Below are 16,345 nucleotides of genomic sequence, written 5' to 3'. Positions count from 1 at the left end.
AAGATACAAAGCATATGAACACAAGGGAAGGGAAGCAAAAATAGTATAAAAACAGAGAGGGGGACAAAAAAATAAGAGACTCAAATATGGAGAACAAACAGAGGGTTACTGGAGGGGTTGTGGGAGGGGGGATGGGCTAAATGGGTAATGGGCATTAAGGAATCTACTCCAGAAATCATTGTTGCACTATATGCTAACTAACTTGAATGTAAATTTAAAAAATAAATTAAAAAAAAAATATATATATATAACAAAAAAATGGAGAAAGACCAGTTGGTGATCATGAAATAACCATCTCCCCTTACTGAAAACATATTTATAAAACACCTACACTCTCTTAGGTCCTAAAGAAAATAAAGTGATTAAGATATTAATTATATGGTGTCTGCTTTCTTTTTCATTCTTTCACCCCATAACCACTTCAAGAACTTACCATATTACATGGGAGAGACTTAGATACATAAACAGGCACATTCAGTAAAATACATTAAGTTTTATAATACAGATATGCATATACCATAGGAATTAGGAAAGTCTTCTAGGAGATATCATTTGACATAAGTCATAAAGGCTAGAAGAGAACAAGGGATAGAAGACCAGGTGGCCTAGGGAAAATGTGATTCACAAAATTAATGTCCATGAGGCTCAGTTTGACTGCATGGCAAGTAATCACTTAAAACTTTGGTATAATGTTAAGCATAAGAGACTTAGATGTAATATTCAATTTTCAGTGGCTAGAGAGTACTAGAAAGAGAGGAGTTATATGAATTCCCCTTCTCCACCTTATCATTTTATTCAAAATATACTTTATGAAAAGAAAGTAAACATCAGGTCATTGAATACTATTCTTCAAATTGGTAAACTATGATTTTCATGTGCTCCTTTAGTGATCCCTTTAATCACTAAGAGTTCAGTTTTCAAACTCTAATAGCTTATAAACTTTTCAGTCACATTAGTTTGAATGGTTAGTAGTTAATAGCAGACTAATGGCGCAAAACTGCTGCTTTGTTTGTTTTTAATATCATATCTACATACATATGTGAAAGGAAGGACTAATTATTGCATTTATTAACATTATTTTTGGAGATATAACTGATAGAGAAATATAGTAACAAATGTATTTGGGTAGGAAAAAAGTAAAATAGTGTTAAATTTGAATTACATGAGCAGGTACAGAAAAATATCTTACAGAAAATGCTCCTAGGGTGCCTGGGTTGCTCAGTCAGTTAAGCGTCTGAATGCAGATTCGGGATCAGGTCATGATCTTGTGGTTCCTGAGTTGGAGCCTCTGTCATGCCTTAGAATTCTCTCTCTCCCTGCCCCTCCCGTGCTTGTGCTCTCTCTCTCTCTCAAAATAAATAAGTAAACTTCAAAAAAAAAAAAAAAAGAAAAGAAAGGAAAAGAAAATTCTCTCACTTGATTTTGAAAAATACGTATATAAAATAGGGCAATTCTCTGTTGAATCTGTCTCTCTTTATATATCGTCCTACTCCTCTTCAGCATCTCCCTTTGTTATTCCTTTCTCCTCAGATCTTAACAACATATCCTACATGTGTGTCTATTTATTGTAAAGCATGTTCAATTATAAATTATACTTCTCAGTGATCTTTTGTAAATTAACTAATAGCTAGATGAATTATAGGGTAAATACTGCTTCACACTAGAAGTTGTGAAGCTTTGTAAGAAACTTCAGAAAAAGTGTTTTCACACTACAAGAACATAGAGAACATCTCCCATGCAAATACACTAAGAAAAAAACAAAAGAATATTCATACCTGTAAAACAAATTTGTGCTATACTAGAGGACCTTAATCTTTAGGGATTTTTGCTTTTGGTAAAAAAAAAAATTACATATTTTGCAGTTTTAAGGAGTAAACTTCACATTAAAAATTCATTAAAAATGTCATAGAACTTACTCATTTCAGTGAAGTCATTCTTTGAAGATTCATTAATCTTTCCAGTCACATGGGTCCATTTTATAAGTTTTTTTTTCTAAATTCAAATACCGTTTCTCAGTTACTAAATAGAACTTTATTGCAAAAAAAAACTTCTAAAAGGTGAGAAATTTGTCTCTATATAAAACAAATGGGAAGTTCAAAATAATATATAACTATATGAGTCATAAATATGTCACAATATGAATGTATTATTAATTTTAAAAATCTTAAGATCACTCGAACATTTTAAGATATTATGAGAAGCTGAATTAAAACTAATATTTTATATGTATACATTCTTCCTCTTATTTTCATCTTATTTCCCAAACAAAGTATTAAATGCCTATAAGTAGAACTATTACCCTCAGGGACCACCATGATCTCTATCATGCAGAGCACTAGGAAAATATCAGGAACATACAAGGTTCTCATAAGTGTTGTTTATTTGGAACATAGCTTATATATCATTGTTAGCTGCCTTACATAGTATCCTGTATAAAACATTTAAAATAAATATACCTTTACTGAAAACTTATTTTGCATGCATTTTGACATATTATGAATCATATCATTTAGAAATAGCTTAAGCAAACAGATTGAATTTGAGTCATTTAGTTGGTTGGGACCATGACATTTATTTTTAGTTTGACTCAGCCTTTAATTATTCAGACTGTTGTTTTAGTTTTGAGTAGATACAGCCTAAAAGGTTAATTCTGAATAAACACTATTTCTGGAAATGAAGATCTTCACTATGGGGGCATCTAGGTGGCTCAGTCAGTTAAGCCTCCAACTCTTGATTTCAGTTCAGGTCATGATCTCATGGTTCATAAGATCCAGTCTACAATCAGGGTCCACACTGACAGTGTGAACCCTGTTTGGGATTCTCTCTCTCTCTCTCTCTCTCTCTCTCTCTCTCAAGACTAATAAACTTAAAAAAAAGGGGTGGGGGTGCCTGGGTGGTTCAGTCAGTTAAGCATCAGACTTCAGCTCAGGTCATGATCTCACAGTTTGTGAGTTCGAGCCCCACATCAGGCTCTGTGCCTACAGCTCAGAGCCTGGAGCCTGCTTTGGATTCTGTGTCTCCCTCTCTCTATGCACCTCCCCAACTCATGCTCTGTCTCTCTCTATCTCCCAAAAATGAATAAATGTTAAAAAAAATTAAAAACAAAGATCTTGACTATGAAGCCAGCAGGAATATTTTCTGATGTTTTATATTTTGGAGGAATTACACAGCTATATTTTTACAAGAATTACAAATCAGGTTGAGAGATAGTTATCAGAGCTCTTTAGAGATACACTTGTAAATAGTTAAGGTACTTTACAACACTAATTAGTTTATAATGACTGAAATAATATTTGTAGTTGAAGGTATAGATTTACTTTTCTTGTGGTGAAAAGAAACAATAGACCTCTCCAAGTAATACACTCTTACAGGGATTGTAAAACTAAACTATAAGTTCCCTCAAAGTCTACATCCAAGCCAGCAAATGTATAAAAACAAATTCCAAGATCTTTCTGTTTGAACCTTTGGTACTAAAAAAAAAGAAAAAAAAACTGAAATATTTTCATTTAAAATTGAAATGACAGTGGTGTCTGGATGGCTCATTCAGTTAAGCATCCGACTCTTGATCTTGGCTCAGGTCATGATCTCACAGTTCGTGAGTTTGAGCCCCACAGCGGGTTCTGCACTGATGGTATGGAGCCTGCTTGGGATTCTGCCTCTCCTTCTCTCAGTCCCTCCCCTGCTTGTGTTCTCTATCTCCCCCTGTCTCTCAAAACAAATTAACTTTAAAAAATTAAAAAAATAAAATAAACTTGAAATGACATTCCTTATGCTAGTTTTAAATCCAACCTAGTAATAGTAAATTAGCATGTTTAAAAATTAGTATTTTTGTCTGAGAATAAACTAGACCATATAGATACAGACATTCCTAACACCCAGTTTGTCCCACATTTCTTAGAAGTCAAGATATCTAGCCATAGGCTCAACTCATAACATTTAAATGCCTTGTGACTGTTCCAAAGACTTTTAATCTATCTGTGCCCCAACTTCTTCATCTTGGTAAGCAAAGGGTCTTTTCTTTTTTTTTTTTTTTTTGGTAAGCAAAGGGTCTTGAGGAATAATACCAGTACATGAGGTGACTGCATATTCAAATGACTTTCTACTTGTGAATAACTGCTGCAAGGGAGCCAGGCTGGGGTTCACATGTGAGAATCTGAGAATGATGACACTGAGAGGTTACAGAGCTGCAGCAGTAACTCCCACAGGCCGCTCAGAGGCAGAGGAGGGAGAGCATGTGAAGTGTGTCATGGAGGCATGGGCTGGCAGGGGCAGTGAGAGCAGTGAGAACATCTGGAGGGACAGGCCTGTGGGAGTTAGCGAAAACGCAACCCGAACTGTGTTCCCCTTGCTTCTGCCAAGGGTCTGGTGAGTCTCAGCTATCATCTATAATCAGGACCATCGAGGGGAGGAATTACAGAATAAAGATAAAGAAGTGGAGCATGATGATAGAAACGAGGCATGAAGGAAGGGAGCAAAGTAAGGTGAAAAAGGAAAGAAATCATGTCTGTGGGTCTATCTCCTTAGTCATTTGCAAATCTATGGGATGAAACTCACAAAAGAAAGAAGAGTGAAAGTAAGAACATCTAAGAGACTCTGGGAAGGAAAAGAAGACCATGAAGAGCACCTTTTGTAAGTTGTGCTTCAAAGGGATGAAAGTAGCTGTATAACAAAGGCTACATGATGGAAGCCATTAATATCGTGTGAATCCAAAGTAAATACAAGATTAATAGCAGGTGATAATAACAGTTTGCCAAGGACTGATAATTTGTTATAATTCAAATATGATAACACATGAACTTAAAACTGAAAAAGAAGTTAATTACAAAATAAGGATTAAGTGTCTAAGTCATATTGTTATCATTATGATGAGTTTATTAATTAGATCTCAGATAAGGAGCTTGTTTTCTTTAGGAACAATCAGTGAAGATAAAGAAATTACAACTTGATTAAAGAAACTGTACTATGAAAGTTAAACAGAAGTGCAGGCAAGATTGAGACTTTTATTGAAAGGAAGACAAACTGCAGCCAGGGACTGATAGATTGAATCCACTGAAAACTACTATCTAGCATGATGACTGCTTCATGGTAGAAACACAGTGTTTATGGACTCACCTTATCAACATATAAAATTTAATATTTTATTGCACATAATTTGATACAGCTCTCATTCTGCCTCATTTCTGGAATCACCAGAAGACATGGTCCAGACAGAGAGCCAGAGGCTAAATTAGATGTGTAGTGGCAGTGGTCAGGCTCCAGAAGGCAGAGATTGAGCTGCACATCCTGAAACGTAGGGAAAAAATACATTTGCAAGGCGGTTGGCATACAGAGGCCAGGATCAAAGAGTGCCCTGAGAGGAAGAAGATGGGTGCTAGTGTCTGGACACTGTACCAACAAGTTATAGATCCCCAGGCTATGTAGTCAAGAATAAGAAAAGAGTATGATATGAGCTAGGCAAGGCTCCCATCCCATTAAGGTCCATATCTAGACAGAGATATGAGTATTAGAGAATGTCTGGTTGGCTAGGACAAGGCAAAATGGCAATAATGACAACTGTGCAAGTGCCAGAGGGCGACATTCTAACAGAGTGCTTATTCCAACAGAGTTGAGCTAAAACTACTTCACCTCTTCCTTTTAAAGCCAGAATTTCCCCCTTACTACAGATGTAGAACTGAGCTTGCACATTACAATCAATTGGTACTGGCCCTGAAAAATGGAGGTCTAAAATCCTAGGAATTGACAGGTCCTGACAAACGGGATATTAATGCTTTGTGTCTTTAAAAATGACCCTCGGCAAGGGGGCAGTGCGCCTAGGTGGCACAGTCAGTTAAGCATCTGACTCTTGGTCTCGGCTTAGGCCATGATCTCACAGTTCATGAGTTGAAGCCCTGCATCGGGCTCTGTGCTGATAGTATACGGCCTACTCTGTCATCCCCCCCCCCCCAACCCCTTGTGCTCTCTCTAAATTAATTAATTTGAAAAAATAAAAACAAAAATGACTCCTTGGAAGTACAAAGGATAGAACTCACCTTTGGCAGTAGACAAACACAGTATTATCGATGCAAAGGATTTTATGATTTTATTGAGTTTTAGACGTGAGGGAAGACAGAGATGGCTAGGGAAAGTCAGGCCTAAAATTAGCTTGCTAACACAGTAAGAGTACAAACCAAAGAAATATGAGGAAAATTTTTTAAAAAGGATATTGCTGATGTTACTAGAGCAGACATGTGGATGACTTGTACACAGTATGATGCAAAATAAGCTTGCATTATGGGAAGTATACACATGTTTATAACTCAAAACAGTCAAAGGAAGGACTCTTCTAGGAATTTAGTGGACATAATTTCACAGCAGCAGAAGCTATAGAAGATGGATGACTGTGGAAGGATCAGATGGGGAAAGAACTGGGAGGAAAATTAGAGGACGCTGATGGGTGACAGCAGAGCCTGAGACCAAGTTCTTGGTCAACAGGGCTCACCTCCAAGTGGCAAACGGCCAGGAATAGCACACTAAATACACTAATTACATTAAGTTACAAAGGGGTGATTTTGTAGGTGACTCTAAATGATGGTGGCTTTTCTACTTTGAAGGGTTTAAGGGTCAGCACCATGCTAACTTTAAGCTACCATTATAAACATGGGGAAAAACTATTCTGTAGCTTGGCGATTTTTCCATGTGGCAACTCCACACACCTCTTCTCTTAGACAACTGAAGCTCAGGTCTAATGCGATAACCACCCAGATCTAGCAGAAGCTAGAGATAATGGTGGAACAAAAGTAAGGGCAGGGCAGTGGAACAAGGGAGAAGTCCCAACGCAGATGCAATGATATTGATATGTTCAAAACCTTAAGTTGAATGTTGGATTCATGGTTTTCAAATTTTTGTGCTTCATCACTTACATGTTACATATGCTTTTTTTCATGCTTCAAATATTAAGTAAAAATTTGAAAATAAAAGAGAATAAAAAGGAGTAGAAAATAAAAGTGTGGATTTTAGAGTTAATGAAAGACAAAAACAAAGGAGAGGAACCTGAGTGGCTCAGTTGGTTAAGCGTCCAACTTTGGCTCAGGCCATGATCTCATGGTTTGTGAGTTTGAGCCCCACATCAGGCTCTCTGTTCTCAGCACAGAACCTACTTCAGATCTTCTGTCTCTCTCTCTCTGTCTCTCTCTCTCTCTCTCTGTTCCTCCCCTGCTGGCTCTCCCCCCTCCCCCGTCTCAAAAATAAATAAATAAGCTTAAAAATAAACAAAGGAAATAATTAAATACAAATACAACCATATTTTTCCCAAGACATCCCCAGTTTCTACCTATTGTTTCAGTTTAATCATTAATAAAGTAATGGTGCCGGGTGCCTGGGTGGCTCAGTTGGTTAAGCGTCCTACTTCGGTTCAGGTCATAATCTCATCCTTTGTGAGTTCAAGCCCTGCATCGGGCTTTGTGCCGATAGCTCAGAGCCTAGAGACTGCTTCAGATTCTGTGTCTCATTCTCTCTCGCCCCTCCCCCACTTGTGCTCTGTCCTTCAAAAAATAAATGTTAAAAAAAAAATAAAAAATAAAAAATAAAAAATAAATAAATAAATAAATAAATAAATAAAGTAATGGTGCCCCTTCACTTCAAAAGTGTCCCATTTTGCACGCTTTAACTCAAGATTTCTGCCTACCAGGAACTATGACTTTGTTAGATTTCACTGTTGTGATTAGGTTATGTTACATGGCATATTTGGCTTTATGAAAGAGAGACTATCTGGGATAGACCCAACTTAATCAAGTGAATCCTTAAAAGAGACAGAGCTCTTCCTGAAGAAAGAAATTTAAAGTGTGACAGGAATATGATGTAAGAGAGATTTTCCATTCCTTGTAAAACAGATGGGGATCGTGACAAGGAATACAGTCAGACTCTAGGAGCTGAAAGTGATCCCTGGCTGACAGACAAAAGGAAATTGAAAACTCAGTCCTACAACCACAAGGAACTGAATCCTACCACGACCATATTATCTTGGAAGAGACCCCTGAGCTCCAGATGGATTATAGGTGGCCAACATCTCGATTTCAGCTTTGTAAGACCTGGAGGACACTATTTCCAAACTTCCGACCTGCAAAAAGTATGAACTAATAAAGCATCTAGGTCTGTGGTAATTTGTTACACAGCAATTAAATGCTAATGCAGTTAACCCTAGGAATACTTGAGTATTCAAATTTTAATTTCAAGCTATATGGTATAAGAAAAGTTAGCAAAAAAGAAATCTTAAAGGTTTTTTAAGTTAAAAAAATTTTCAAGTTTAAAAGAAAGCACAGATTTCAAACTTACAATCAATCAGGTGCTAAGGGTATATTAATTACTCTGGCTAAATAGAAGGATATACAAGGAGCATGTGGTCTTTGTGAACACTGAAAACTCTTAGACCACAGCTGGTAATAAACAACCACATGCTTTACTTGCAAAACTTGACAATTCAGGTTTGGGATTTGTGGTTCATATATTTAATAAGAAATATTTCCATTTGATCACAAAAAAATTCCAGGTTGGCCATACATTCAACCTATGATAATTTGAAAAAATAATAATAAAGTGAAGTTAGAGTAGTGTTGTATAAGTATAATATATTAGTAAAAGTTCATGTTATAAAATATGGTTATTTTTATACTCTTGTTTATATTCCTAACTACAAGTATATAACTAAACAAAAAGGGGGGGGTGGGTAATCGCTTATAAAACAAAACTGATAAAATAACCCTGTGATTTTAAACACTTCTGTAGGTTTGCTGTTACAGTTACATGAAGAAGACAGTTATTCAAAAGAAGAAATAAAATACTATATGATAAGAACTTCAAAACAGATAAAGTGTCAGAAGAACAAAGATGAAATAACAGTTGAATTTACCTTTAGAACTGCAAGGATGTTATAAAGAACACATGAACTATTAAATGCTATAACTATTAAATGCTATAAAACAAAAAACCAGGATAGAATCCAAATTCTTTGGCCTGGTATGACCTACAGTGTCATCACAGTTGTTTCCCAAGCTATTTTTGTAGTCTCTCTTTAGAGACTCTTGTTTATGTCTATGTCTCCTCTTGAACCTGAGTGAGGGACTTTGTGATTGCTTCAGCCAGCATGAAATCCAAGGCTGAGTTGAGGAAAAAAAAAAAAAGATACATATCTTCACCTGTTTTTCTTGAAACCTTAGCTCTTAGAACCTAGGTACCATGCTGAGTAATCCCAAACAGCCTGTGGAGAGGCTCATTTGTAAAAGGCCCAAGCATCTCTCAGCCAATAACCAACACCAACAAGCCAGGCAGTGAGGGAGTCACCTTGAAAGGAGGTCTTCTAGTCACTATTTAAACTGCCGCATTAATAGAGCAAACATGATTCGTTTCTACCAAGCACTGCACAAAGTACAGATTGAATAAAATAAATGATTGTTGTTTTAAGTCACTAAGTTTTAGTGTTATTTTATAGTAATAAATAATTGGAACATCATCCTTAAAGACGAAGCTCAAAATTCGCCTGTTCTTTATAGCAGTGTAAATTCAGTTGTTTCTTTCTCTTTGCTCCCTTCCATTTGGTTTATATCTCTTCTGCAATATCTAAAATAGTTTTTTATTTCGCCTTTTGAGTAACTGCCCTCCTCTTTGGACTATGAGATCCTCAAAGTAGTAACTGTTTCATATGTCTGTTGCCTAAATCAATGACAGGAACATATAAAATAGAAGATTAGTAAGTGCTTATGGTTTTCTGCATTAATGAAGGGATTACAGAAAAGACGGCAATGATAATTTGATTGCTGTGTTGAAATGGTCATTCCCTTTGTTTGCCCAGAGGCTTCCCTCATGGGTCCTCCCTTTTGTTTGTAACAGATTCCATTGCTTTAAACACACACAAAAAAGCTAGTCCAGTTATAAACTGATGCCCCATCTGTGATCACAGGTCAGAGGATGGAAACTTGATCCAAGTTTAGTTGAGTTTATCAGATGCTTAAAATGAGTGGAGACATTACCACTGACGGGTATTAGAGACTCGTTTTAAGTCTATTCTCTAGTTCAGGGGTCAGCAAAATTGTCCTGTAAAGGCCCAGATAGTAAATATTTTCAGCTTTGCAGACAACAAGGTCTCTATCACTACAATTCTGTCTTTGTAGACAAAAGCAGCCATAGATAATACATAAATGAATGGGTGGGCTTATGTTTCAGTAATACTTTATTTATGGACACTGAAATTTAAATTTTATATAGTTTTTCTGTGTCACAAAATAGTATTCTTTTTATTTTTTTCAGCCATTAAAAATTTTAAAATAAAACAAATCTTTCTTAGCTTGCAGTTTGCACAAAACAGGCCATCGTGTTTGGTGGTTGGTAATTGCCATGTGGACTATAGTTTTCAGACTACAGACCAAGAGAGAAGCTCTGCTAGAGCCCTACTGCTGAGTCTCCCAAGCTGCCTGACCCTCCTCCAAGAGTTTTGTCCACCAGTAATCCCTTTGATTATGTGAGCACTTGAGTTACCTTTCAACTAATCTTATTTGCTTATTTATTTGTTTGAGTTGACCAGTTTTTGCATGTATGTTCAAAAGACACCAATGCACATTTAACAATTACAAGATGTTATAATTAATTTTTATGACTCGGTGGCAGGAAAAGAACTATAAATGTGCAGCAAGAAAATAACTCTCCTAGTTTAAAAGAAAACCATGTCTCAAAATATAGTGTGTGAAAATAGCTTGAGGAGTAGTACAATTCACTATTTTACTATTTCACTAGACTATAAGAATACTAGGAGTAGCAACTGTGTCTAATAGTTTTTACCCATAAGTTCTCAAAAAATGATGAATGGATAAAATTTAGAAATAGAAAGTTTAATAAAAAATGAAACAAAAAGTCTCCTGAGTGAGGCCTTCAAATGAGACTGTCAGAGTAAGCCCTCAGGTATGAATAAATTGACTAGGTTCCTATGTTACTGTATGAACCTTACAGTTGAAAAATAATTCTAGACAATAAATTTAAATATAACCTGAACCTAATACTGCCTCTATTACCACACTAAGTAACTAAGTAACTACATGAAAAGTTTTTTTAGTCAACTTGGTTTTTGTGGTGCATTAATGAAAACACATGAACAATTCAGTCGGCATGTGACTACCCTATCCCGTGATTCCACTATTTATATAGACTAGGAATAAGCTGTCCAGCTGCACATAAACACTAGCTACTAGACAAATGGCACGAGAATAAATTGTGTTAATATGTTGTCTCCCAAAACAACTGTGCATATCCATCCATACATACATACATAAATTTTCTGCGTAGTAGATTGTTTCTTCACAATACCACTCAAAATAATAATATAAATGCGTTGAATATCTTTGGTAACTATGAACTGGTTATAACTACTAAAATTAATTTTAATGGTTTAATTTTGTAAAAACTCTCTACTGGTAACTGCATACTATCTACATGACAAGTATCAGGTTGCTGTTTAGCACTGACAAATGTCTGTCCTGTTTGCTATTCACTGTGAGTCACATGTGGGTGATGTGGTATTTTATTTAAACCTTTTTTATTTGCTGTCACTGATTTGAAGTCAAAGCCAAACAACAAAAGTCTATTAGAAACATGAGGGATACTTGAGTACACCCAACTCTTTTAGGTCAATCTTCTGCCCCTTCTAGAGTCTGGAATTTTTTTTCCACTCGTGATATTTTTATGTTCATGACTCATCTATTCTTATACTTTTACATAAATAGATTTTGTATCCCAGAGGCTATGAATTATGCCCCCTGCTTAAATATTCCCAAGGACCCCTGAGTTGCTTTATTCTTTTCTTCACAACTATAGGATGACTGAATCTAAGACAATATTCTGAAGCCTTAATTTTAATTACAAAATGTATGTATGCCTGGGTACACACACACAGAACTTCCTTTAAGAAAAAATGAGATTGCGAGGCCCCCTTTAAGCTTCTCTGGAAGATCATTTAAATGGCTGTCACTTCTACTTTTTCAGTGTGTTCATCAAATTAGGAAAATATTCAAGTGAGAAAATTAAATCCTTATTTATCTTCATACTTTCAAAACTGCCACAGGCAGTATTAAATGACTTTACATTTCTCTTGAAAATATGCACATGAATATTTTCAGCTGTAGTTTTCTGTAGTTGTTTAAAAAATTTAAAATTGGACTATGTATATTTATTTAGACAAATTCTGATTTTATTCACATTAAATCATGTTAAAGGGACTGAAATAAAAACAGGCATAGCTGTGCTTAGCAATGCTCATATTATGAGCAATGCACACGTGAAAATCCTAAAATTACAAAACAACAATTCTCAAAATTCCTCTTCTTTTGTCATTCTAAAGTCACTCTGCTTCTACTCTTGCTATATTGAGGGACTCTTAAAACACAGTAATGTCACTTTCTTGGCCTATTCTGCAAATTCTCTGACCATTTAATTATTCTCCCCCTCTTCATCAAAGAAACACAAGGGGTACACAGCTTAATGGGTTTCCCATTCTGTCTATCATTATTCACAACTTAGTGTATGCTACCTCAGATACATATACTTACAGCATGGACAAACAATATGTATGAGTTAATGTGATTTTTGCAGTGTATTAGTGAAAACACCTGCATGTTCAGTCACTGGACTATTCTACCCAGTGGTTCTATTAAGTATAAATCTGGGATAAGTTCTCTAGTTGCATATATTCTACTTATGACTATGTCATATATAGATATTTATTATTTATATAAAGTCTATATAACATGAGAAATAAGTGGGTGGGATTCCAAGCAAAACTTCCAAAGTTTAGAACCCAATTCCACAAATTTCTTAAATGTGTGAAATTGAGAAAGTTATTTAATTGCTTTATGCCTCATTGTACTCCTTAGTAAAATGAGATAATAACAGCAGCTACCTTACTGTATGAAGATTAGTGTATTTCATATGTGGGAAACTCCTAGAACAGGATCTGGCATATGGTTTGTATGCTAACGAAAGTTGAGCTATTATTGTCCTCTTAACTCCTTAATTTTTCACCCTAGGTTTTCCAATTCTCCCAATTACTTCAAGAAAACCTCATTATTCTATTTTTCAGATAGATATATAGAAAAACACATAGATCTAGATCTAAATATGAAGGAAAAAATGGTCTGCACTTCCCTAGGAACAGTTTAAGAAAACCTCAAAGAAACTGGGCCATTTACACTGAAAAGCCTTCTAATGTAATGTGCCTTTTTAGAAACTTTGTCCTAGTATCCATCTACCTCCTTATCTTTCTATATTTTTTGAATTCAAAATAGCAATGTTTCTTATTCATTTATTTTTGTTTATACACATTAAAACAGTCTATTTTTCTACTTTTTAATTTTTTTTAAAAAAATTAATGTTTATTTTTGAGAGAGAAAGAGATAGAGCATGAGCAGGGGAGAGGCAGAGAGACAGGGAGACACAGAATCAGAAGTAGGCTCCAGGCTCTGAGCTGTCAGAACAGAATCCAACACGGAGCTCAAACCCATGAACCGTGAGATCATGACCTGAGCCAAAGTCGGTTGCTTAACTGACCGAGCCACCCATATACCCCTATTTTTCTACTTTTTATAAAGCATTTTATTCACATTATGGGTTTAGTTAGAGTTGCCCAGATAGTTTTCAATCTTTGATAAAAAAATAATAAAATATTTGATAAAATAATAATAATAAAATGTTCCAGCTTTCCACATAAAGGGCAACCCAATGGCAATGGAAATGACCCCACACACTTTTTTTTTATAAGCTTTTCTTTCCCTTTAGTGCTGACTCTTGGTTTAGCTGGGTTCAACATGTCTGCAGTGAACAAATTATCAGCAATTGCTCTTTCTCTGCACACCTACCCCTATTCCAGATTTCACTCTAGACTCAGATGGCACAGCCTGAGTGAGGATCATCTTTAAATCCTTCCTTCTCCTCATTTCTCATATCCTAAAAATAATTAAGCTCCATTGAATTTGCCCTTTAATATCTATCAAATCCTTCCAGTTGGCTTCATCACCACTGCCAAAATCCTAGACTAGGGCTCCCACATGAACTTCCTGAAGTTTCCCTAACTGACCTCCTTATATCCAGGCTCTTTCCCTCCAACTCATTCTTCATGATGTCAGCAGTTTGAGTTTTCTAAAGTGCTTCTTGTTTCTCCACAGATTACAAACTTTCAAAAGCTTGCTATTACTCTTAGAATGACAGAACCTTTAACAAAATGACTGCATCAGCATGGCCCTTTGCCTTTCTAGTCTTATGCACTTAAGGTCCTGGCCAACTAATTTTTTTCTACTTCTTCCGAAATGCAGTAAACTCTCTATCTTCTGCTGCTGTTGGCACACTATAGTTCACCTGCTTTGCCACTGAATCCTATTTTAACCTATTGTCTCTTAGTCATATATCCTTTCTTAATTTAAATGGCTTATGCTCTACACAGAGTCCCTTGCCCATACTGGGTAACTGAAGCATTTTGTATTTCCTCTTTCAGACCACTTGTTATTCCTTCTAGTAGTTTTTTGTTTAAAACAAAAAAACTGCTTGTTGACCTCACCACCCACCACCCACTCCACCCATTGTAAGTAAGCTTTGTGAGGCTAAGACATATTTTAGACATAAACACATAGTTTACTTCAGTCCTTTGTATACGGAATAATGTTTGGCACAAGAATGAAGAACAATAATTACCTGTTGCACTTAGCGTACTTGTCAGCCTCGCAAGGCTCCATAGACTGACAGTATACAACTGCAAAAAGTCAGACAGGAAATTGTAAAGGAGATTCATCAAGTAAATATGAAATCTCAATACATGTCTGGAAGAAAGCAAACAAGTGTACCCTCTAATGACATAAAGAGGAGGAAATCTGTCCCAAGATATGCTGTGAGGGGCTATATCTAAGATGAGACTACATATCCATTGGAACCTAGAAGAAGATCTCATCTCACAGTAAATGAATATGTCAGAGGGATACAGAGGGTGGGATTGGCAGAACACATAAGGAACTGCTGGTTCAGTCCCATTTCATTATTCCAGCAGCAAGCAAAGCAGGGTTTACACCCAGGCATAAAAGCAAATATGTTTTCTTTTTTTTAATCTTTTTCTTAAAAAAATTTTTTAAAAAAGGGGGGTACCTGGGTGGCTCAGTCGGTTGAGTGTCTGACTTCAGCTCAGGTCATAATCTCGGGGTCTATGAGTTCGAGACCCATGTCAGGCTCCGTGCTGACAGCTCAGAGCCTGGATGGAGCCTGCTTTGGATTCTGTGCCTCCCTCTCCCTCCGCCCCTTCCCTACTCACGCTCTGTCTCTCTCTGTCTCTTAATAAACTTAAAAAAAATAAAATAAAAAAATTTTTAATGTTTATTTTTGAGAGAGAGAGACACACACACACAGAGCGTGAGTGGAAAATGGGAAGAGAGAGAAACACACAGAATTTGAAGCAGGCTCCAAGCCCTGAGCTGTCAGCAAGAGCCAGTTGCAAGGCTCAAAACCACAAACTGCGTGAGACCATGACCAAAGCTGAAGTTGGACACTTAACTAACTGACTGAGTCACCCAGGTGCCCCAGCAAATATATTTTCTATAAGTTAATTTTTTTTAACATGAGGGGGGCTCTGGCTTTTAGAATTGGCATTTTATTGCAGATTTATATGTAGGGCCCACAACCTGAAAGTTGTCATCCCACCCTCTCATTCAAAGTAGGACCTGACAGTGGACTTAATTCACCCAGAAACAGAAGATTCCTCATCAATCATTCCTCCTCATCAGGTATCCTATCAGGAAACAGAGCAGAGGAATTCCAGAAGTACCTAGAAAAATCAGTCTGGTTCTTCAACTTTCAATTTAAATGGACAACTAGGATCTTCAAACATGGGAACAGTTGGAAATAGGAAGCCAAAATAAACAGATGATTGGTCTCAAGAGAATCAGAATAATCCAGGGGGAAAAAAGAAAACATTTAAAAATTCCTAATAGATTTCTTAAAGCAGTGTAAAAAAAATGCATTTGTCAAGCAAGATCAGGAAGTTTTGAAAAGGGAACAAAAAGAAAACAAAGAAAATTTTGTGGAAATTAAAATACATAACTGCTAAACAATTCAATAGAAAGTTTATGATATAAAAGTCTATGATGAAGAAAATGTCTCAAAATTTATTACCAAAGAGAATATGACAATTATGAAAGAAAATATACAATGCAGAGGACCAGCTTAAAAGGTTCAATACCTAACTAAAAATAAATCCATGAAAAGGAATTGGGTAAAGAGATGTTATAAAAATTCATATAAAAATATGAAACAGTACCAAAAGGGCACACTCAACTGAGTACCACGTATGCTA

Source organism: Lynx canadensis, chromosome B1 (genome assembly GCF_007474595.2).
Source record: "Lynx canadensis isolate LIC74 chromosome B1, mLynCan4.pri.v2, whole genome shotgun sequence".
Classification (NCBI taxonomy): domain Eukaryota; kingdom Metazoa; phylum Chordata; class Mammalia; order Carnivora; family Felidae; genus Lynx; species Lynx canadensis.
The sequence above is the reverse complement of the archived record's forward strand: the minus strand, read 5'-3'. Positions refer to the sequence as shown.